At 45.7% G+C, this 22094-nt stretch overlaps 1 protein-coding gene across 9 annotated transcripts in view; it reads left to right on the forward strand.

The window, feature by feature from the left end:
- Positions 1-720: 720 nt before the first annotated feature.
- The window catches only part of SGSM3 (small G protein signaling modulator 3), a 62422-nt gene continuing 41048 nt past the window's right edge, over positions 721-22094 (forward strand). For 2 of the 9 annotated variants that reach the window (XM_043543882.1, XM_043543881.1), the window contains exons 1-4: positions 793-939; positions 6978-7052; positions 9602-9767; positions 9848-12275. The gene's annotated coding sequence lies outside the window, so the exon portion shown is untranslated. Of the gene's footprint in view, positions 940-1564; positions 1607-6977; positions 7053-7267; positions 7289-9601; positions 9768-9847; positions 12276-14951; positions 14993-20445; positions 20672-22094 lie in introns of those variants that run through there. The other 7 variants (XM_043543889.1, XM_037882271.2, XM_037882254.2 and 4 more) reach the window with 7 other exon arrangements.

Raw genomic sequence — 22094 nt, forward strand, 5'->3', positions numbered from 1 at the left:
TGACTCCATTCACTTGCTGGCTGGAGTGTGACTATAGTAGAGAGCGATTTACCTCCCCTCACCATGCTATGGAGCACTGACCCCCTGAAAATGGCCACCATTGACTCCTGAAAAGGAGTGTGTGTTCCTGCAACCGTGTTGCTCTCTGGCTCCTCTCTACCTTCTTGTCCTTCATTCCATTATCACCCCTCTTTATCCGTTGGTCCACCCCTTTGTAACGCTGTCTTTGCTTGCATATATATATATAATTAGTTTGTTGATGGTAGGGGGACTGACAGCGTTTTTTCCAGGAGTTATCTCTTAGCTATGCAGCAGAGAAACAGAACTACCACAATGTGCCTAATTATTGTTAAGCAAAGGGGAGAGGGAACCACCTGTTTTCTAAAACATCTTGTTTTTCAGTGGGTGAAGATTCAGTATGGGGTTTTTACATTCACATGCCTGAGTGACCTAGGTCGGCAAGGGGGGAAATCAAGGCCCTAGTTTCAGTCATGGTGGGCTAGAGTACCCTGCCTTTGGGGGCTGGGGAGAAGGGGTGCAGGCACGTCTGCCGAAGGGGACTTCCCCTGCCCCCGTCAGGAAGCTCAGCAGCAGAGCGCGCTGTAGGGACAGGCTCTGCAGCCTCGCGCGTGCCGGCGGTGGGGGAAGCGCGGGAGCTGTGACGGGCAGCCTGCGCGAGGCAGGCCTAGGGCGCCAGGCTGCGCGCTGGTGCGGGAAAGAGCTCCGCCGCGCGGCCCTCTAAGACTACATTCCCCATAATGCCCCGCGGCGTCGCTTGGGTGCTGCGCATGCGCAGCGCTGGGGGGGCGAGTCGGTGGTGCTGACGGCGATTGAACCGGTCGGTCTCTGGCAGCGGAGGCTGCAGCAGGGAGGGGGCTGAGGCGGCGGCGGACTGGGGGGCGCCCCCCTCCTGGCCGGGGGGAGCGGCACGCGGAGCAGGTGAGCCGGGGGGGGCAGGCGGGCTGGGGCGCGAGGGCGAACGCGTGCAGCGGGACGGACCCGGCCGGCCGAGCCGGGGCGGCTGGCAGGCGAGGGACCGGCGGCGGCCGGGGGGCGGGGCTGGAGCCCGAGAACGGCTCGCGGCCAGGGCAGGGCGTGGGCACAGAGGGACCGGGCAGAGCCCTGGGCTCTGTCAGCAGCGGCCGCGCATGACGGGCTGAGACCAGCGCGGCTGGCCGGGCAGCACGGGCCGGGCGGGGGCGCCTGGCTGAGAACGGCCCGACGCGCAGAAAGCGGCTTTCCCGGGGGTGGGTCAGGGGAACAGGGAGCAGGTGGGCCCCACAGCCTCGATGAGGAGCCCTCTGGGCACGGGGCACTTAATCTCTCCTTGCCAGCACTCTGCTGCCCCGCATCTTGAGGGGGAGCGTAGTTTGTCCGCTGACGCCTGCAACCCTGCGGGCTGGGCGGTGGGCGGAAATACCCTCTCACCTGGGACCCCTCCACAGCGGTGGTTTATTCACAGAGATCTGTGTGCGCGTCTGTTGGCTCAGATGGGCACCCTTCACATGCAGGGGTGTTTTCCTTTTGTACACACCCACATTCCATTTCGGTATGTTTCCTCCAGATTTCCACGGTGGTTTGCAGTTAAGAGAGTTGGGCCTGGAAGGTACGAATCCTGCCAAATATGAAACCAAATGGGTCTGTTTGAATACAGCTGCCTTGCCAGGAGCTGAAATGTTAACAAAATATCTTCCTCCTCCTGTATTTCTGGATGACCAAAACCATACTTATAATTTTTATCAGCAAAAGGAGGGCTGGACCCTGGTCTGTGGTAGGGTAGGCTTCTGTCCTGCCTCTGTATTCATATCTGGGGTGACCAAACAGCAAGTGTGAAAAATTGAGATGGGGGTGGAGGGTAATAGGAGCCAATATAAGAAAAAGACCCAAAAATTGGGACTGTCCCAATAAAATCGGGACATCTGGCCACCCTATTCATATCCCTTCCCTCACCACTGAGGTGACTTAAGGGTGGTCTCTCCTCTACAGCCCCTAGGAAGATTCCATTTCACTTGATCTGGTGACTCAGCGGCTGCAACCCAACTTTCTGACTCATTTTATACAAGGATTCATGACTGGATTTAATTAGGTTTTAGGGGCATCATCTCCTGCCTTCTTTCTGTCCATCTTTTTTTTATTCCTTTGGTCTTTTCTTGCCCTTTCTCTCTGCCCTTGTCCCTCTTCTATTTTACTTTATTCAGACTTGCCTAGAGGCTGCTCATGAATTACAGGTATGCTGTTGCTTTCCCTTGGTTGTCGCCAATCCCCAGTGGCCAACTTCTTCGCCTTTTTGCCACTAATCAGATCTTGCCTGCCTTTTATTTCCCCTAGTTCTCAGTTTCTGTTCAGATATGCTGAGAGGAGAGACTGACTCCTGTTCTGTCTGGTGTTGTAAAGCTGGGGGGTGAGGGAAGAGGAACAGCTATAAGATGACCAGCAACATGACAATAGCCTCCAGGTTTGGGGCATGAATGGGTGTAATGCAAACCCTCTGAATTTCAGAATACATCAAAATCAGAGTGAAGGCAGGGAACTTGTGTAATTCCTCATACAAGAATATGTAAATGCAGAAGAGGGAACAATAATCATGGTGAATGGGGCTTAATCTCTTTGCAAGGAGCATTTCTGGGACCTAAAACTATCAGAATTGGCGTAAAGAGATGTTAAGGTCACATGAGGAAAACTGGAAAAATTCTTCTGCTGTGTTTATATTTCTCTCATTCTAGTTCTTTAAGAATGTTTTGAATTTAAGCAGGCATTTCCTTGCTGTAGATTTCAACAGCCACATCCCTACTTATTTTTATGTGATGTCATAGCATCCTGCTTTGTGACATCACAATCCTCCTCAGTGCATCTTGTTGCAATATCTGGAGGGGGGAATAAAGCACCAAGTGTGTTTCAAGAAGTCAAGCATCTGTTAGTGCTAAAGAACAAGAGAAAATACAAGGTACTGTTGGAAGTGGAAACAGGCATTGCAGGGTGTATAGGCTAGATCTTAGACTCACTTGGGGCACCTACCAGCCCAGAAGAAGCAATGGTACACAGTCCTTCAGTACAGATCATAACACTGCTTTTTGCTGGATAATCTGGATTCCAGAACAGTCTTGGGGCTGCCACAGACACTAGAGGGATGTGTTAGAAAGAACAGGCTTCTGGATTTATTTCATTATATATTACCTGTAGTGCCCCCAGTGTGCTCAGCACTTTCCAAACAGAAAAGAAGGCTTGATTCTTGCCCCAAATAACTCACAATCTAAGGACATAAAAGAGAGATAGTAGGGGGAAGGGGCACAACACACAGAGTGGTCAGGGTGGTGATTGGCCATTTCTTACTAAGTTTACATTAACCCCTTTTAAAAATAACAATATATAAATTATTGCCAGTTGGCATCAGATCTGAGGGTGTGTTTCTGTAGTGTTAGAAGATGTCATTCATGGAGATATCAGAGAGGGAATCGCTTGAGGACTCCACACTCTGGATTGTATCTTCTGCAAATGAATGAAGGGCTTTCATCTCCAAGACTGTTAATCTGGCACTTCTCACCAAAAACTGGGAAGGAAAAAAATTGAGATTCAGAAAGCATTAGAGATTTCTTTGAATGACGAGAAGACCTCTGCAGTGATAGAGCCAAAGTAACAGTTACAAGCGGTAGATCCTCAAGCTCAGCTGTAAATCACTTGTTAGGGTCAAGAATATGGTACGGTATTGCTCAGTTGTTCAGGTGCATTATGGAGACTTTACACTCTCCTTGGAAGCATCGAGAATTAGCCATTTCAGACAGGATAGCTGACAAGATGGACAAGTGGTCTGATCAAATGCAGCAAGTCCTGTGTTCCTGAATGCAGGTGTTAGTTTCACAACTCCAGCATTCTGTGCTTCACATTAGCAACTATTTCTGTTTAAACACCTACCTTCCTGTTGCCATAAAACAAGAGAATCCTCCCTTCATGCCTTCCATCAGAACTGCTAAAAACAAGGCAGGATCATCTCATGCAAAGTAACCTCCAGGGACCCTCCTGATGAGGGGAGATGCATATTCCTCAGCTCTCCACATCAGTACTGTCGACAACACCAGGCCGGAGAGGAAGGGAGTGTTGGTTCCACCATGCGTATGTTTGTTTCTGATGAAGTGGTATGTCTGCTCATTCTAAATGGAAACACAACAATTGATGTTGGTAATGCAGCAATCTGGCTATTTAGAGAGTAGGATTTGCTAACAATACCCCTAGGAAAGGTGAAAATAGACTTGACTTCTGAGACTTACAAACAAAGGAGATACCACATTGGGGCAGACCATAAGTATAATTGGTCTGGTACATCACTTCCTACAACAGCGCTACTGGATCAGTCAGTCCCAAGTCTTCCCCTTGGCAGTGTCTAGTTCCTGATGCTTGAGAAATGAGTGGAGAAAACAATGAGAATGTAGCAGGCCAAGTGTACAAAGTTGTAGTAGGGAAAAAGAAATCCTTCCTCATTCCCACAGGCATGAAATATGATCACTTTTACATCATTCTTATCTCATACCACTATAGCTGTTAATGGTCCTAATATAGTCCAGCTTCTTTGAGAACATGCATATAAAGTTACTAGTGTATAATAGTTTGCAGGTTCTGGGCCTAAGTAGTTTAACATGTGGCATGTGTTATAAAGGAGCATTTCTAGCAGATCCTGGACAGTGGTCTGGGTGGGAGTAGCTTTACAGTGCGGGATATCATGTTTTTAGATTTTAAAGAAAAGCAGAGTTCTGAAAGGAGTCATCTGACTGTGGCCCTGAATACAGCTCTTAAATTGCAGCTCCACTCAGCAGAGTGATGTTCAACTCTGATGTTCAGATCTGCTGCCTGGGTTTATTCAGAGTCACATCTGATGAATCTAGTCCTGCCTTTTGCTCTTGTTAGCCCTGCAGAGCCAACAAAGCTATGAGAGAGTGAACTGGAATCTGTTCTTCCTTGTGCATTGTCAACAGACTTACAGGTCCAGTCAGTTAAACCTGTGCAAACCCATCAGAGGCCTTGGAAGGTACTAGTGTCACTAAGTCTGTAATTTTACTTGCAGGGCTTTTTATTACTGGTGATGTTGGGTGAGCAAAATAAAACCCAGCTTGACTCTGGTGTCTCAGGGTGAGTTTGCAGGGCTGGCAGAAAAAAAAAATCTTGTAAACTGAGCACACTGGCTGTCACTGAATAGGTTCCAAAATCAGCATGGAACTGTGGGGCTGAAGACAGGCTACTGGGGTCAGAGCTGCTGAACCAGGGCTGCCAGGCCCACAGACACTCAAGGTGTGTGACCTGCATGCTGGTAGTCTGGTGGTGTGCGGTCCCACAGCCCCACTCCACCAACCGTAGTTACTACTTGCAGGGTAACCCCAACACAGTCCTGAATTTTCCCAAAACTGTGTGCTCTGCAATGTCCAGCCCTCTTTTGGACAGTACAGAGAAATAATATGGCTTGTTTGTTCCTCTAAAGACACAAAACACTTCACAGCTTATTAACTTAACTGGCAGGAAATACACCCTTCCCTTTAAACACAGAGCTGAGTATATTTATGGTAAAAATTACATACATTTACTAACTCTCTCTCTCTCTCTCTCTCTCTCTCTCTATATATATATATAATGATTAAACATGTATAAGGAATGAAGATAGAAAGAGTTACAAGTGAAACAAAACAAGATACATTTCTAAAAGTCTAAAACATAATCTAGCTAGCTACAGGCTTTGTTCATGATGGTTTCTCTCATCAGTCATTCTTCTACCCAGCCATGGCTGACTTTCCCTCAGTAAGGACCTTCCACAGAAGTACAAGGTGCTGGTTTCCTTTGTCTCCTTAAGTGAAAGATCTTTGTCTAAGTAGGTTTCTCATCTATATTCAATTCCAGAGACTTCAGCCCCCCTTGTTTGAAGGACCCATTTTTCTCAGCTTGCAAGAGGTCTGTCTAGTGATGGATGCCAAAGATGGCTTCCGTCTTTGCTTATATCTCCCAAAATCCATTGGTCTTGCTGTTCTTCCCCTTCTGTGGGCTTCCCATCCCCCTGTCTTTATAGACCAATAAACCTTTGAAATTGATTGTTTAAAAAGTAAAATCCAGACCAAGCTTCTCTCTCCTCTGGGTGTAGACACCATGCTGTCTTCTCCCGCACTTGTTAGTATGGTTTGCCTCCACCCCTTGTTAGTTTGATGGATCTGTTTACTGCTTGTATTTAAATTGAGGTAAACACACATTCCTTTGCTTAAGATAGACCCAAATCCCCCTGACATATTTGGTTTATACACACCTTAGTTATAATTCTAGCATATATTCGTAACTCTTAATACCCATTGTGTGCATACATCGCGGAAAAATATTAATGATCAATGTGTTGTTAGTTTTCAAATGATACCTCACAAGGCATATTTTGCGCAATTATTATTGCGGTCATGTGTAGGGTGTGACTACAGTGGTGCTTAGTGTCACAGGGAGCTGTTAGGGTTAATTAACTGTAGAGTGCTTTGGATATGAAAAGTTATACCTAAATGCAACTATTACAGTTATGCTTAATTGGCTGAAAAAACTCTGACTTTGCCGAAATTGGGTATAACGTCGCCAGGGAGGAGAGGTTTGGTGACTCCTTAACCTATAGTTATAAAACACTTGGTTACATTTTCGCAGTAGCATTTAATGAGGAAGGCCTTTGAAACCTTCAGCCTTGTTCTTCAAGATGCGCTAGACACACATGGGAATCTGGGCATAATTGTACCCCACTTGCTGACATATCCCTAAAGTGATCAGTGTCTACATTTGGAGTAAAGGATGTTTCAACATATAATAGAAATTAGAGATGGAAAAGGCTTCGCTAGGCCATATTTTGTCCATCTTCTCCACACACCCATACATACCCCTTCCAATGTTAAACCATAGATATTTGTGGGTGCTTTGCCTATTCCAATTCTTCTTTGTATGAAGATCACTGTGCGTGCTTCTCTTTCCTCCCACCAAAGGTCCTCTCTCCAACCCAATGAAAAGAAGAGCAGCGTGGGACATTCAAGAGGGAAAAGCACGTCCACTTGGCTAAGGTAAGTGGTCTCGGCAAAATGGTGGACTATGTTTAGTTCTTTTCCAGAACAGTACAGTAAAATCTTAACACTCAGTTTTTTTATATAGGATTGGGTACCAGCTATCCTCAGGAATTTATCAGCTGTTCTCTGCTTCTCCAAGGGCTTGAAGGTTGAGGGGTCAGCACTGGTATCCCAGGGAGTCTGCAAATCCCTGGCCTGAGGTTTCCTTTCACAGACCTGTCATTGTGATGAATGTGGGTGGGCTTTGCAGTCTCCAGGTTTAGAGTGTGATAAATGATTTAGGCAGATGCTAGAGCCTCTCATGATTCTAGCTGGCCAGAATGTCTCTCTTGCACTGAGTCATTTGTCTGCTTTGGAGCCCGGTAGATAAAATACCACTCCTTTTTTTGTATTTTAAAACAAATGTTAAAGCACAGTTCTGCTCTGAAAAATGAGTCCATGTTGGCATCCTGGACTTCCATGTTCATTGTATCTCAATGGCTCCATAATCAGATGTGCACAGTGTATAATTTTTTTTATTTTTAATTTTTCTGTGGCAGCCCTACTATGTCAAACTGTGATCTGAAAGTCAAGCTGGATTCTTCCTGGCTTATTATCACCAGGCAACAAGATTCTGTCCTCTCATACGTTATCTTCAAAGTGAATCAGAAGTTTGAATGTGGCCTTGCAATTGGAAAATTAATTAATCATTCTGTTGCTTTTGCATGAGCCAGGATGGGCTGAGTGATGAGTCTGCAGGGCTCATAAAACCTTTATTTTTCTTGCTGTTATAATGAGACAACTGCTGCACATAGGGAGCAGATCTGCTGCCTAAGAAGATGGCATTTTAAATTAATTACATTTCTGACCATAATTACACTTTCAAAGAGGTGCATAAAAGCCTCTTGCAAACTTCTATAGTAGACTCAAGCTGGGAGGAGACAGGGAGTTCCAGTTTGCTTTTCTTTGGTTGTTAATTCTAGATTTTGAGTCATTCTACCAACTGTAGAGCTCTGGATTTGTGTGATAGGAGGCACTGCAGGAGACAAAGGAGAGGTCTTGTCTTCTCTCCCCTTTCCTCCTGCCGCAAACATACAATCAATCTTTTTCATTCACAATGATTTCAGTGATTGGAGACCATTTAAGTACTGAGTGTTCTCCCTGCACTCTAGATCCTGGCAAGCCACCATCCCTTGGTGCCCACTTACCAACATAGCTCTGCCATGAAACCCCAATTTTGACCTGGCACACCTCCTGCTATTCCAGTCCAAGGATCCCTTCGGAGCAGTGACTACCCGATCATCAGCAGACTTTTATGAGGTCTGATGTGATGCATAGGGGGAACGAGGATGAAGTCATTTAAACTCCTTTAACTGTTGCTCTAAATCACGTGGTCACTAGAGATAAAGTCAGAGGGTTAATTCACTGTCATTGCGTCATTCCTGTCCTTATACTGTGTATTTACAGCAACCCAAAACACTGCTAGGCTAGTAGGTTATAAACCTTGCAGAGACGTTTCCTGGAATGAGTCAGGTCTACAAGTGTAATAGAAACTGTTTAATCTGGATGTGATAAGGGACGAGATCCACGTGGAATTGTGCATAGGTGTAAAAACTTAACTGGGTGTCACTCTGCTAGGGTAGGGCAGCACCCTACATTGTCTGTTATAGGCCCTTCCTGGATCTTGTGTTTCCTTTCTCCCAGGTGCATATTCCGCCTTCTTCAATTGCTGGTTTAATTATGGTTGGGAGGAAGACTCCGGTTTCACAGGCACTCACAGCAAATATTGACTTGAGGAGCAAATGGCACTTGCAGATCCAGGATATGCTACCACCTGACCTGAGTGGGAAGGGGAGATGCAAGGGTGAGGGTGGGACTTGCTGTAGCGGATTTGATTTGGTGAATCCTGATTCAAATTCTAAAGCAAAAACTTTTTGTGAGGGCTGGATGAGATGGACTAGAACAAATACAGATTTTTCATCTCTCGTTTCTGTGACTGGGAGGTTCAATCTGGATATTTGAAGTTGACACTGTCAACATGCAGTTTTAAAATACGTACTGAGAGAGCTTTCCGGTGCCACATCTGTCTCCAAGTCCCTGGGTCAATGTTTGTGTCTTTACAGTCTATCTTTCCTCTTTTCTAAAATGTTTCTTTCTGTCCTGTTGCTGTATGACAGACTCAGAAAGAACAGGGGAAACAGGGAACTAAGTATATGCAAAGTGCTGTCAAATGTACAAATTAAGCGGGGGGTGGGGGGGTGGTATTTTTCCCTTGCTCACTTCTTATAGTCATAGTAGATATTACTCTTAACACTAGTGGGTAAAAAATAATTCCAGTGAGAAGTATAACTTCTCAGCTGATTGTGTCACTTTAACAATTTCCATTGATTGCTCTTTTTTGTATTGTTACTGAAAACTTAGGTTTATTGGTTTTTGTCTTGCTGAAGACTTGTTGGGAAACTTGCTAGATGGGATGCTGTTTTGTTACTCCTTTCTAAATGGATTCTTATTGTTTTCATTGTTTTTTATATATATATATATAATACAAATAAATAAAATCAATTGAGGAAGGGCACTCTTGGGTGGAAGTTTCTCTTCTTGTGCTAAAGACCCTGGGTAGCCAGTACTGGAAAGGAGCTCATATCTGACTCCACCAGTCTGCTTCACATCCAACGCTGAACTGCTGTCATGTGAGGGTTAACTGGAGATCAAATGGCAAAGGGGGCTGACCAGGTAAAACAAACACACAATAGGACACTGTTATCTGGGTGTTTGCCTAAAGCCAGATAATTGAAAGCTGTTTCCTATTGCAGCTGTGAGAGAGAAAGCAGGAATATTAACAGCTGGCTCAGCAGTGTGAAGCGGAAGTTCAAGTGAATTTGCATCTGTCTTTTCCACACCTCCATTTTTAAAGGAAAACTGCACTATTTTAAAAAAAAAAAAAAAGTAACTGTATACAGTAAAAGCTGTGTTATCCAGCACTTTACCACCAGAAAGCTCTAGAAACCGGCATTTCTGATCTCTGCCAATACAAATCTTCAATCTAGTAACTGGGACCAATGCCAAAGCTAACCGGAATCGATGCTGAAGCTATTCGGGACCCAAGTATTTCCGAGAGCAGTCGGACTAGGCTCGAGTTAGCCGAGAAAAGCCGACTGCTGTTCTTTCTGTTTGTATCGCCATTGTGATCGGTCGGTTTATTACTCTGTGCATTGTCCTGTGTTTATCGTAAAATATCAACACCACCCTACCATCATGGCATCCAAAATACCAGCGAAAAGCAAAGGAAAGAAGCGTAAGAGAGTTGTGTTGACATTAAAACAGAAAATAGATATTTGTACACGTCTTGAAAAGGGTGAGAATAGGAATGTTTTGATGCAAGAGTACAATGTTGGCTCGTCCACAATATACGACATCAAGGCTCAGAAAGGACAACTGCTCAAATTTTTTGCTAGTTGTGAGTCAAATAAAGCTGTTGAACAACGCCGTACTCTGCATACTCCTAAATTGGAGCAGCTAGACAGTGTTTTATATGAATGGTTTTTATTGAAACGATCAGAGGGTGCCTCTATATCTGGCCCAATGCTCATTGAAAAGGCAAAAGATTTTTATAAGCAAATGCAATTGACTGAGCCATGTGCATTTTCTGATGGATGGCTTTCATGTTTTAAACTTCGTCACGGCATTAGAAAGCTAGATGTATCCGGCGAACAAAAATCGGCTGACCATGAAGCTGCAGAAAAATATTGTGAATTTTTTAGAAATTTAATTGCTGAACATGATCTATCCCCTGAACAAATTTATAATGCTGATGAAACTTGCCTATTTTGGCGATGCTTGCCAAATTCTACCATAGCAGGTGCAAGTGAATCTAGAGCTGGTGGTTTTAAGCAGAATAAAGACAGAATAACTGTTCTTACGTGTGCTAATGCTGCAGGCTTGCATAAAATAAAACTTTTGGTGATTGGGAAATATAGTCATCCTAGAGCTTTCAAAGGTGTTGCACATTTACCTGTTGTTTACAAAGCACAAGATAATTCATGGATGAACAAAGAAATTTTTTATGATTGGTTTCATCATGTTTTTGTAGCTGCAGTGAAAGAACACTTTAGAAAAATAAGCTTACCTGAAGATAGCAAAGCTATTCTATTGCTAGACAATTGTAGAGCTCACCCTCATGAAAAAGAATTAGTGTCTGGTAATATTTTTACCATCTTCCTGCCTGCCAGTGTTGCTTCATTGATTCAACCTATGGACCAGGGCATCACCCAGAATATGAAATGTTATTACAGAAGAGATTTCCTGAGAAAGTTGATCAATCATGAAGGCACTATACAGGACTTTCAATCTCTTTATAATATAAAAGATGCAGTTTTTAATGTTGCTTGTGCCTGGAATTCTGTTAAAAGTGAAACATTAAGGAGAGCTTGGATAAAATTGTGGCCTAGTGTTATGTTTGCAGAAGTGTCTTCTGATGAAGATGAATTTGAAGGCTTTAAAGTAAGAGTTAGAAAAAATACATTAGCACAAATTCTTCAAATGGTGAAGGATACTCCTCCTTCACACCCCATCAACAAACTTCATGAAAGTGAGCTAGAAGAGTGGGTTGAAGCTGACAAGGAGGTTGAAGTGACACACACTGTTACTGATACGGAAATAATAGAGAATGTTTTGAAAACTGAAAAGTCAAAGGACACTGATAAAGACAGTGAAGAAGAAGATTTTAGTGAAGAGGACAAAATAACTTGGGGAAAGGCTGCTTCAGCTTTTGATACAATAATTAAATTTGCAGAAAGGCAACCATGTTATACTGCCCAGGAGGTTATGCAATTGCACATTCTGCACTCTACTTTTATGCAAAAGAGGCAGAAGACCTGTAAGCAAGCTGATATAAGGGAGTTAGGCAAAAAAACAGCTTCCAGGGTGTGTCATAGGGTCAGTACAGATTCAGCCCAATCTCCTACACCTTCTACATCTACAATGATAATTGATGTTGATAATGATGACCCTGAGGAACTGCAAGATCCTGAAGTGCCTTCTGAATCGTCAAAGAAAGATTAAATTATGTTCAGTATTGTTTTAGTTGAAGTGTTGTTTTTAGTGATCTGGGTGTACGCCATGCGCTGCCCATAGTGATATGTAGTGTCATCAGATAACCTACTATATAGAAAACTTTGCCTGTATACACCTAAGTGCTTCAAGAAACCAACCACTCTGCCATGCAGTATTACTACTGGATTGGTGAGTACCTGTATACTATTTTATACTTTATTCATTTTATTGTATTCTAATTCTTTGAAAATTGGTATTCCATTGGTAAGTATGGTCAACTCTTAGTTGACCAGAATTTTTGACTAACCGGCACCCACATTCCCCCAACATGCCAGATAACAAAGCTTTTACTGTATATCCTTGTAAAGTGCATGGTTACACGCTTGACAAGTGTACTGTAGCTGGAACACTGCAGTCAGCTGTAGCTGAGGATGTTTGTTTCCAGTTACAACTTTGTTTGTCTCACACATAACTGTCCATATTTTCAGTTGGCAAGTTGGAATTTTCTCCACCAGGAGATGACTTGTGTGTGCGTGTGGAAGTTTGAACAGAAGGGGTTCAATTGTTTTCAAGTGGCTCGGGGGTAACAGTCAAGGTCTGGACACCCCAAGAGGAGAATAGGGGGTTAAATCTCCTCCCAAAATAATCAGTTGAATAAACAGATTGTATACAATGTCATTATGCTGTAAAATATGTTGAGTAAGGTCTTTTGTGAACGCTTGTAATGTTCTGAACATGAACGTCATTATGATACACACACACACACACGCAGACTGTGGCTATGAATGTATGTATTTGTGTATATATAAAACTGCTCTCATAATTTGTGTTGCAACATTCAGCTCTATCTGTCAGTGGGGCATCAGGCAGGGAAGGGGCTGCCTCCCCAGCCAGACAAGACTAGCTCCAAGCACTTAGAATTGTACAACCCAGGAAAAGATAAATGATGAACCATTAAAGTTAATGGGAAAACATTGAAACAACCTGAAACTGAAAAGAAAACACCAGTCTTGGAAAACTAGGGATATGTCTACACAGCCAACGTTAAAACGCTGCCTCAGCAGTGCTTTAATGCGGCTGTGTAGTCGCACTTTACAGCGCTGAAACTTGCATCGCTCAGGGGTGTGCTTTTTCACATCCCTAGGCGAAGAAAGTTTCAGCTCTAAGTGGTAGTGTAGACAAGGCCTAAGAAACGAGGGTGTTTTTTCCCACTTCGCATATTTATAGTGACTAAAGAAAAAAAGAAACCTGAAAACTTCTTAAAAAGTGAAGGGGTTTGAAGTGAGGGACAGTCACTTGACAGGTATTGGCCATGAAATCCTGGATCCTCTCTGGGATGGGGTACGCTGGGAAACAGTTGAGGCAACAGGTAAATTGTATTAGGAAAGGTATTTTTATCTAATTCAAAAGTATAAATCCTGAAGATGCATCTTTGTTTGTTTTCAGTGTAACTTGTGTATGTTTGGTCTCCCGCACTAGTTCCATTTCTTGAATGTGATATTTCTATTAAATACACCTTTTGTTTGTTTTTTGCCTCAAGCACGTCTCTGGTGTGCAAACTGTGTGGAGAGTATATGCCAAAGCAAGCTGCCAGCTGGGGATTAGTTTCACACTTTCGGGGTAATGAACCAGAGGGGAAAAGTCCCAAGTGTCTGGTAGTTAAGAACTCAGGGTGGCTGGATTTGGGGAGACGCAGGACTGGAAGTGCTGTTGGTGTCACCCTGCACGGTGTAACTAGGCTGGTGGAAGCCAGGGTGAGACTTTGAGTACCGCTACGTGGCAAAATATTCCCGCATCAGTGAGTCTCAGAGCCCAGGTCAACTGATTTGTGCTCTCGCTGTGGGACTCACAGTACCAGTGTAGGTGTTCCCTCTGGGCTGGAGCCCCAGCTCTGAGAACCACCCCTCTCCCCAGGTTTCAGAGCCCAGGCTCCAACCCAAGCAAGATTGTGAGCCCTGCAAGTCAGTTGACCCGGGCACTGAGACGCGCTGCTACAGGTGTGGGGGTATTAGGGTATTTTTGTAATGTAGATGTATGTTTTGTGCTTGTGGGCAAGCTACTGGTGTCAGGGCTCTGAACCAAAACTGGGCAGCATAAAGGCACACAAGGTTACAGGGCAGGCTGTGACAGAACACTACTGGTGTGGATGTTCCCCAAAACATCACAGGGGACTTCCATATCATTTAACTGTATCTGTCGATGATATTGCCGTACATTGTGTTTTTTTGTGTTGGTCTTTTGGTGCTAGTAGCTGTAGCACCAAAATGTTTAGATACTGGAAGTTGACATTTTGCATGGAAATTGTCCTCAAATGGGACTGTGAGTGTTAGGTAAAAACTGGGTTTGATTTGAGAGCGTTCTGAGGGTTTGAAAGCTTGCACGTCCACGGATATAATTTCTTAGTGCTCCTTGCCCATGTTGTAGCTGTGGGAAGAGTGTATTTTCCGAATTGCGTGGCTAACTTAGCTGCAATAGTGAATGTGTGCATTGAACAAGCTCTGCAAGAGCTCTTGCTTTGTTCACTACCTGTTATGTATAGAAATTATTTTATGGGCCTGGTGTACAGATCAGTGGTGTCACTACAAGGGGAAATGTGTATTTGGGGTAATAGAAAAAATTGTATGGGGCAGATTTTCAGACATGTTAATCACCTACAGTGCCCACTGGCTGCAGTTAGAATTGTGGGTGTTCAGCACTACTGGCAGTCAAGCCTGCATGAAAAATAGCCTGCAGTCATGTAAGGACTATCATAACACAGACTCTTAGGGGGCAGAGTTAAGGTTATATAGATAATACCCTAATTTTGGGATGCTGACCTTGCAGCCATAACATTTTCTCTCTTTTTTTTTTTTTTTTTTTTTTAAGGTAGTTCATCGCTTCACTTTTCCTGTAACTGGAATTTTCCAGTAAGATCCTCTGTATTTTCAATATCCCATTACTTCTCTCTAAAATGCACGGGGCTCCACAGTGCTCAAATTGTATAATCCTCTTGCTCTTGGAAATGGGGACCCTCATCCTATGTTATCTTCACCGGCTTCTTAACAGTCTGTCTCACGACTCATCCACTGTCACTCTAACTGGTTTCTGGTTCATCCTCTGTCCCCTTCCTTGGCTTTCTGTCCATCTCTTAAATTCATTTAAAATTGCACCTCCTGGTTTTGTATCAGCAGGAAGTTCCTTGGGGGAGGGGAGTACAGACTGTCTCCTTGGAAGAGGGGAGGGCTGCTTTGGCCCAACATCGGTCAGTCAAGGGAGTGGCATTGTGGTATGGGGCCACAGGGAATGTGTAGAGCAGGTATTCTTGGCCTTTCTCCTCCACCATGTACCCACTCCCCACTGAGCCCTTGATGTGCCCCAGAATCCTTTGCCCCAGTTTCCTGTGACGTTTTACTGGAGCTGGGGCAGGGAGTGAACTGAATTCATGTTTTAATCTCTAAAGCACCTTCGTGCTATGAATGTGTTTTCATAATACTGCTACTACTAGGATTCATTGAGATCAGGCAAATAGTTTAAGGGTGCCCCTAGCAGCTACTCAAGATGGATCAGATGAGCAGCTGTGCTTAGGGAGTGAAATTGTCCTCCCAAGACAACTGCTGGACCCCCCTTTGAGATCAGCTGGTGTGGAGAAATCTTTACCCCACAGAGGTGGGGAGTCAGAGGGCTATTGTGGTATGGCTTTGGCACTTTCTCGGTGAGACGCTTGGATCCTTGGACCCTTGGACAGGTTCCAATTCACTGGCTCCCTGTGCAGCAGCTGATGGCACCTTCCTGCTTTCCTGACATGATTTATCCACCTCCACTCTGGCCGCTCACGCCCCTGGTTCTGACATGCCAGCAGCAGGGCTCTCTTTCTCTCTCAGGCAGGTCCCAGATGACTGCTTTCAGGCAGGTTTCCATAGCAACTGAAGGCAGGAAAAACCTGCCCACCAAGTTCAGTGCCTTACTATCCGGCCCATATCTAGGGAGGGGTGCAGGCAGGAGGAGCGGGTGTGGTGATCAGGCAATTGGTGGGGAGAGGAGACACTGTTAGAAAGGGCTGTTTGTGACCGAGTGGGCAAGGAAAGGTACTGTGTTCCTCTGTGACTGCACTGTGATGAGGAAGGAACCCTCATCACTCCCAGCAGCAGGCCTCTCCCTCCTCCCTTCATTCCCTAGCAGGTTGGATAATTAACTTGGCTTCAGTTCACTTTCTCCTCCACAGCTGTGCCCAACTCACTGGGCTGGCCCCTCGTTAACATGCAGCTGACGGGCTGGGTGCACTGGTTGAGCTGTGCAGAGTCTGGGACAGAGAACAGCAACATTGTAAAATGCTCCCCACTCAGGTGCTGGTCAGTGATTCAGAGTGAATGTAACATAAACCACAATGAAATACCAAGGAGTCTAAAGAAACCTAAAGGGACTCAGAAAAACAAGTAGGGCGAGGAGCCAAATTCCACACTGACCTAACCCCCCTGCAACTCTAATTGACTTCAGTGAAGCTGCATGAGCAAAGGGTAAGGTGAACATACGTCCCGTTTTGACCGGGATAGGTCCCCCCCCTTTTTTTTTAAAGCCCTGTCCTGACCGTCCTGATTTTTTTTTTCCCCCAAAAGTGGGCATTTGTCCCGTTTGCTCTTGCTGACTTGATCAGTTGGCAAGAGCAAACAGGACAAGTGCCCACTTTTGGGGGAAAAGTGGGATGCGGTGCAGAAGGGGTGACTACAGAGATGCCAGCCCCCGCAGGGGAAGGCCGGAGGACAGTGTTCCAGCACATGAGCCCCCGCAGGGTTCCAGTGACCAGGCAACAGCCTTGCATGGGGGGAGGGGGAGAAGTGCAGGGTTCCAGCGATGGGGAACAGCATGGGGCAGGGGGCCCTTGGGCAAGCAGCTGGGGCATCCCGTTTTCTCTTTGGGAAATATGGTCACCTTATCAAAGTGTAGGATGTGGCCCAAGCGCCCTACACCCTGGGCCCAATCACCTAAGACGTGGTGGTAGCAACCTTAAAAAGGCAGTGTCAAAATGCAGATGCCAGTCAGAATGAGGCACGAGGGGGGAAGAAATAGCCCCCATGGAAAGCTCCTAACCAAACCTATCTACGAGGTTCAGATGCAGCTAAAGCTCACAAGTAAAATGAGTTTGGAGGTTCTAAGCTCAGTTTTTGGTGGTGGCTTATTCACATTGCATAGTTACTGCATAGTTTTCCTTTTAGCCGCTCACGAAAGACCCAGCACTGAAAGAGGAAGAGGGATGGAAGGCGGAACTCAGGGGAATTAACAGAACTACATGTGGGAAGCATTTGAGGACAGCATAGACAAGTGCTGTGCATAAGTTCCAAACAAGTTCTGCCCCTGAGGGAGAAGTTTATAGGTTTTTCTCACTACAGGTGGTGGAAATAACCAATATAGGCAGGGTTCAGTAGGTGAAGTTCTGCTGCTAAATTCGATTCTCAGCTACTCACTGGTCATGCCATCTGATCCTATTTAGACAGCTGTTCAGAGGAGGAAGGAAGGAGCATTGTCATATATGTTCTCAAACAGCTGCTTTCCACTCTGTAGCAATGGCCTACACGCTGCCCAGCTAGGGATCCTGGACCGCTGTAGTTCCAGTGATGTCATCACTTGCCATTGGAGTTCAGCAGGTGCTGAAGCCATGAGTCTTAATGGACCAAGTCTGTGTTTGGGAGTCTGGTATAACGTGGGATGCTTTAAAACAATTTAAAGTCCCAAATCTAGATTTTAGTAGGCTTTTATTAAAAAAAAGTTTCACAAAACCTGACGACAAATGGCATGATTTTTTTTTACATTCTATGTAACAAGTCTATTTCTGGATTGAAATCTTTCCTGCAGTCCTGGCAAACCATCTACAAACCTGCACATGCTAGAGAGCTGAGAAATGAAGCCAAATAGTCTGGCTTCACTGTCTGAGCTGAATCACCTGTAATAGACGAGACCATCTTCCAGCCAATCAGGATTGTTCCCTATAGTGTGTTCTCCTGTGCAGGGCCCAGTTCATCTTAGGCCATGTCCACACTGTAAAGTTTTGCTGACCCAAGTTACATTGGCATACAGCCGCTGGACTTAGTATATCGCTTGTGCACATGCATACTTGGCTCCATGCATCAGTGCTGCTTGTGTACACCAGGAGAGTTTGTGTCCGTGCACATTGCGATGCACCAGAGATGGGTATCCCAGCATGCATCCTGCCACCATTCAGCATGCTGTCTTTTGGGTAGTTTTGGAAGATGGGGCAGAAATAAGTTGCGCAGGGGTGACTGGGAGCAAGGGGTCGATTTCCCATAATGTGGTGATCTCCATCCCATAATAGCTCTGTCCTATAATTTTCGCACGTATTTTAAATTTCCCACGAACCTGCACAGGACTTGTCACTGTCCACCATCTTTGACAGAAGCATGGAGCCTGCACATGTCTGCACCATTGTCATGAGCATTGCACGCACAAGACACACAAGCCTCTGGTATTTGCAGAGCCAGCAGAAGAACTGTGGGAAACATTAGGATTTCCTCGTGGTCAGTTTGCTGTGGGACATAGCGAGAACCAGTTTGGTGGCATTCATAGAGCAGCTGCTTCTGAACCTAAGAAACAAGCCGTGACTGGGGGGATTTCTTTGTAACGCAGGTTTGGGATGAGCAGTGCCTGCAGAACATTTTGGATGCACAAGGCCACATTTCTGGATCTATGTGCCAAGCTCACTCCAGCCATCCATCACAGGAATATGAAACGGAGACCTGCACTGACCATGGAGAAGCAAGTGGCGATCATGCTGTGGAAACTTGCAATGCTAGATTACTACGAGTCAGTGGGAAGTAATTTTGGAGTGGGAAAATCCACTGTGAGGGCTGTTGTCACGCAAGTGTGTAGGGCTATTAATCGTCTCCTGCTATGCAGGGCTGTGACTCTCAGCAATGTGCAGGACATAGTGTATGGCTTTGCAGCTATGCGGTTCCTGAACTACAGTGGAACAGTAGATGGCGTGGACATCCCTATTTTGGTCCCAGAGCACCTTGCTGCAGAGTACATAGATAGAAAGGGCTACTTTTCCATGGTTATGCAAGTGCTGGTGGATTACCGAGGATGCTTCACTGACATCAATGTTGGCTGGTCAGGGAAGGTGCATGATGCTTGCATCTTTAAGAACACAAGACCGTTCTGAAAGCCTTCTTTCCCGACTGGCAGATTCCCATTGGTAATGTTGAAATGCCAGTAGTGATCCTGTGGGATCCAGCCTACACCTTACTCCTCTGGCTTCTGAAGCCATATGCTGGCCACCTTGACAGTACCAAGGAAACATTCAGCTACTAGCTAGCAGGTGGAAAATGACAGTTGAATGTGCTTTTGGTAGATTGAAAGGGCACTGGCACTGTTTACTTATCAGATTGGATTTTAGTGCAAAAAGTATCCTGATAATTATAGCTGCCTCTTGTGTCTTTATGAAGCCAAGTGGAAAAAGTAGCCACAGGGGGTGGAGCGGCTCTCTGCCAAGTTTGAACAGCCACATACGAGGGCTATCCGAAAAGCTCAAAAAGGAGCTGTACGGGTTGGGGAGGCTTTGAAAAGAGCACTTTAGCAGTGAGCCACAATAATGTGCTGTGGTGTATTGTGTTCAACCTGGCATTCCAGATTGGGGGCCTTTTATGGATTGTGTGGTTACTCCTGTGGGAATTCTGCACCAAAAAATTCCGGCCACAGTATTTTAAAATTCTGCATATTTTATTTGTCAAAATAACACAAATATAATCATTCCAATTTCAATTGTTTTGGTAATTTATTTCAAAACACCTGTCGGCAAGTATGTCAACAATACAGACAACAGCAAACAAGATTCCCCCCAGGAGCAGAGTTAAAGAAACCTCTATAACAACCGAGTTCCAGCTGGGGAGTGCTTAAGGGGCTGTATGGGCCACCAGAGCTCAGGCACCTGCACTCCCATCCCCCCAGAGCCCAGCTGCGGGGCATCCCCTGGCCCACAGAGCCAAGGCACGGGGCACCCCCAGCCCAGACACCAGCACCCACAGAGCCTTTACTCCCCCCCGCCAACTTCTTTACTGTCCTGCCGGGGGACATGGTGTGCTGTGGCCCTGTCCTACCTCACCCTTTGCCAGAGCTGGCTGGGTCTCCCAGGCCCTATCCCGTCCCCAGGAGAAGGAGGATCAAAGAGCGTGCAGCCTCCAGCCCTGCCAGGCTGAGCACTTCACTCACTGTGAGTGGCAGCCAGAAATTCCTGCGCCTTTCTCCTATCTGCTCTTTCCTTCTCCATGCAGTCTGCCATATTCACCCTGCAGGCTGTCTGTTCAAGATCTGATGCAGGATCTCGCAGAACATGTCCTCCCACATTGTCTCTTTTTTTTCTCTTCCTTATCAGGGTCAGTCTTTCCGCTGCTGTGACGGTGTACCCCTCAAGGGCGCAACGGTTGCAGTGACAGATAAAACACACTGGTACCATTCTTGGTATTGTGGGTACGGAAAGTGAAACCTAAGATTCAGAACTTCCCCCTTTCCTTGCTCCCCTAAAATGTTAAACAAGACATGCTTATTGACACTTCTGCTTTGGAGTGATGGTGTCTGGTGCCCCCCTCAGTCAATCCATGGTGAGTATGACCTGCTGGGGTGAGGGAATTGCTTGCTTGCATGAAACTGAGTATAGGGCACTGGCACCATTTTCCACAGGTAGTGGTGATATTAGCTGATGTCTCACTCATGAGGGTAACAAAGGCAGAGAGATCACAGCTGCTGCCAGCAACCTGAAGTTGCCCTGGCCTGTATGCTGTTAACCTGTGTACTGCAGTGGTGCCCGCCGAAGTTATCACAGACAAATGTGGGAAAGTGTCGTACCATGCAGGAAGAAATAAAGTTGTCATCCCTAGAAATCTTTGGGAGAGGATTTGCACTGTATGTGCATGGAAGCTTCATTGCGATCTCTCAGAGGATTCGAGGGACATTCCCTGTGTACATAAACATACTGCTCCACATGGTCCCCCACCGCCTAACTCTAGAGGGGAATGAAAAGCAGATAGCAACACTTCCACTCTTTGCTGCACCACTACCTCATGTAGTGTGAGTAAATTAATGAAAAGTTGATGGCCATGTCCTGCTAAGTTGGGGTTGCCATCACTATAATGGGAAAATTATTTACACACTTACCCGAGGTTCCCTCCCCTGCATCGAGCTCGACTGGAGAGACTAGCTGTACTGCGGTGAAGTCAAAAACAGGTCCTGAACTCTGTCGTCTGTCCCCCATACTCCTCCTCCTCTTCTTTGCCCATCTCCTCCTCCTTGCTGTTCACAATAGGGGCTTGTTACTCAGGCTCTTCAGAGGTATCCACTGTGGTATGATGGGTGGCAGTGGGAGTCTCTGCTAAATATGGCATGCAGCTCTTTGTAAAAGCATCAGGTCTGGGGCTCAGCATCAGATTGACTGTTGGCTTTCCTGGCTTTCTGGTATGCCTGCTGGTCCCTGTCGTACCCCTTCTCCTGCATTCCCTGAGCAATCTGCTCATAGATGTCAGTGTTTCTTCGTCTGGATCGGAGCTGTGCCTGCACAGCCTCTTCTCCCCTGGCTCAGGAAATCCAGTATTCCTGACTACTCAGGTAGGAGCGCATCTGGAGCGTGTAGCTGGCATGAGCAGTTGCACTCAACAGTGGAGAGCTGCTGGGTGTGCTCACCAAGCTAGGCAATTAGGAAAAGTCTTTTCAAAAATTTGCATGGCTTTAAGTGCGGGCCAGGGACCTTCCAGTCAATGTAACCTCTGGGCAGTGGAGCTAACAGTTGTGACCAGAGCGGTCAACACTGGGAATTGTGGACAGCTGCGGGAGGACTGTTAGGATTGACATAAGTAATGTGGTGTCTTACACTTGTGCTGCGTTGACCTCTGCTCTGAGAGCTGGTCTTACTGTGTTGGCATAACAGAGCACTTAGATAGGTGGGAGACAAATTTAAGTGTAGAAACATGCATGATTAGGTCAACAGAAAGCAGCTTACATTGACCTAACTTTGTAGTGTAGACCAGGCTC

This window comes from Chelonia mydas, chromosome 1, assembly GCF_015237465.2.
Source record: "Chelonia mydas isolate rCheMyd1 chromosome 1, rCheMyd1.pri.v2, whole genome shotgun sequence".
Classification (NCBI taxonomy): domain Eukaryota; kingdom Metazoa; phylum Chordata; order Testudines; family Cheloniidae; genus Chelonia; species Chelonia mydas.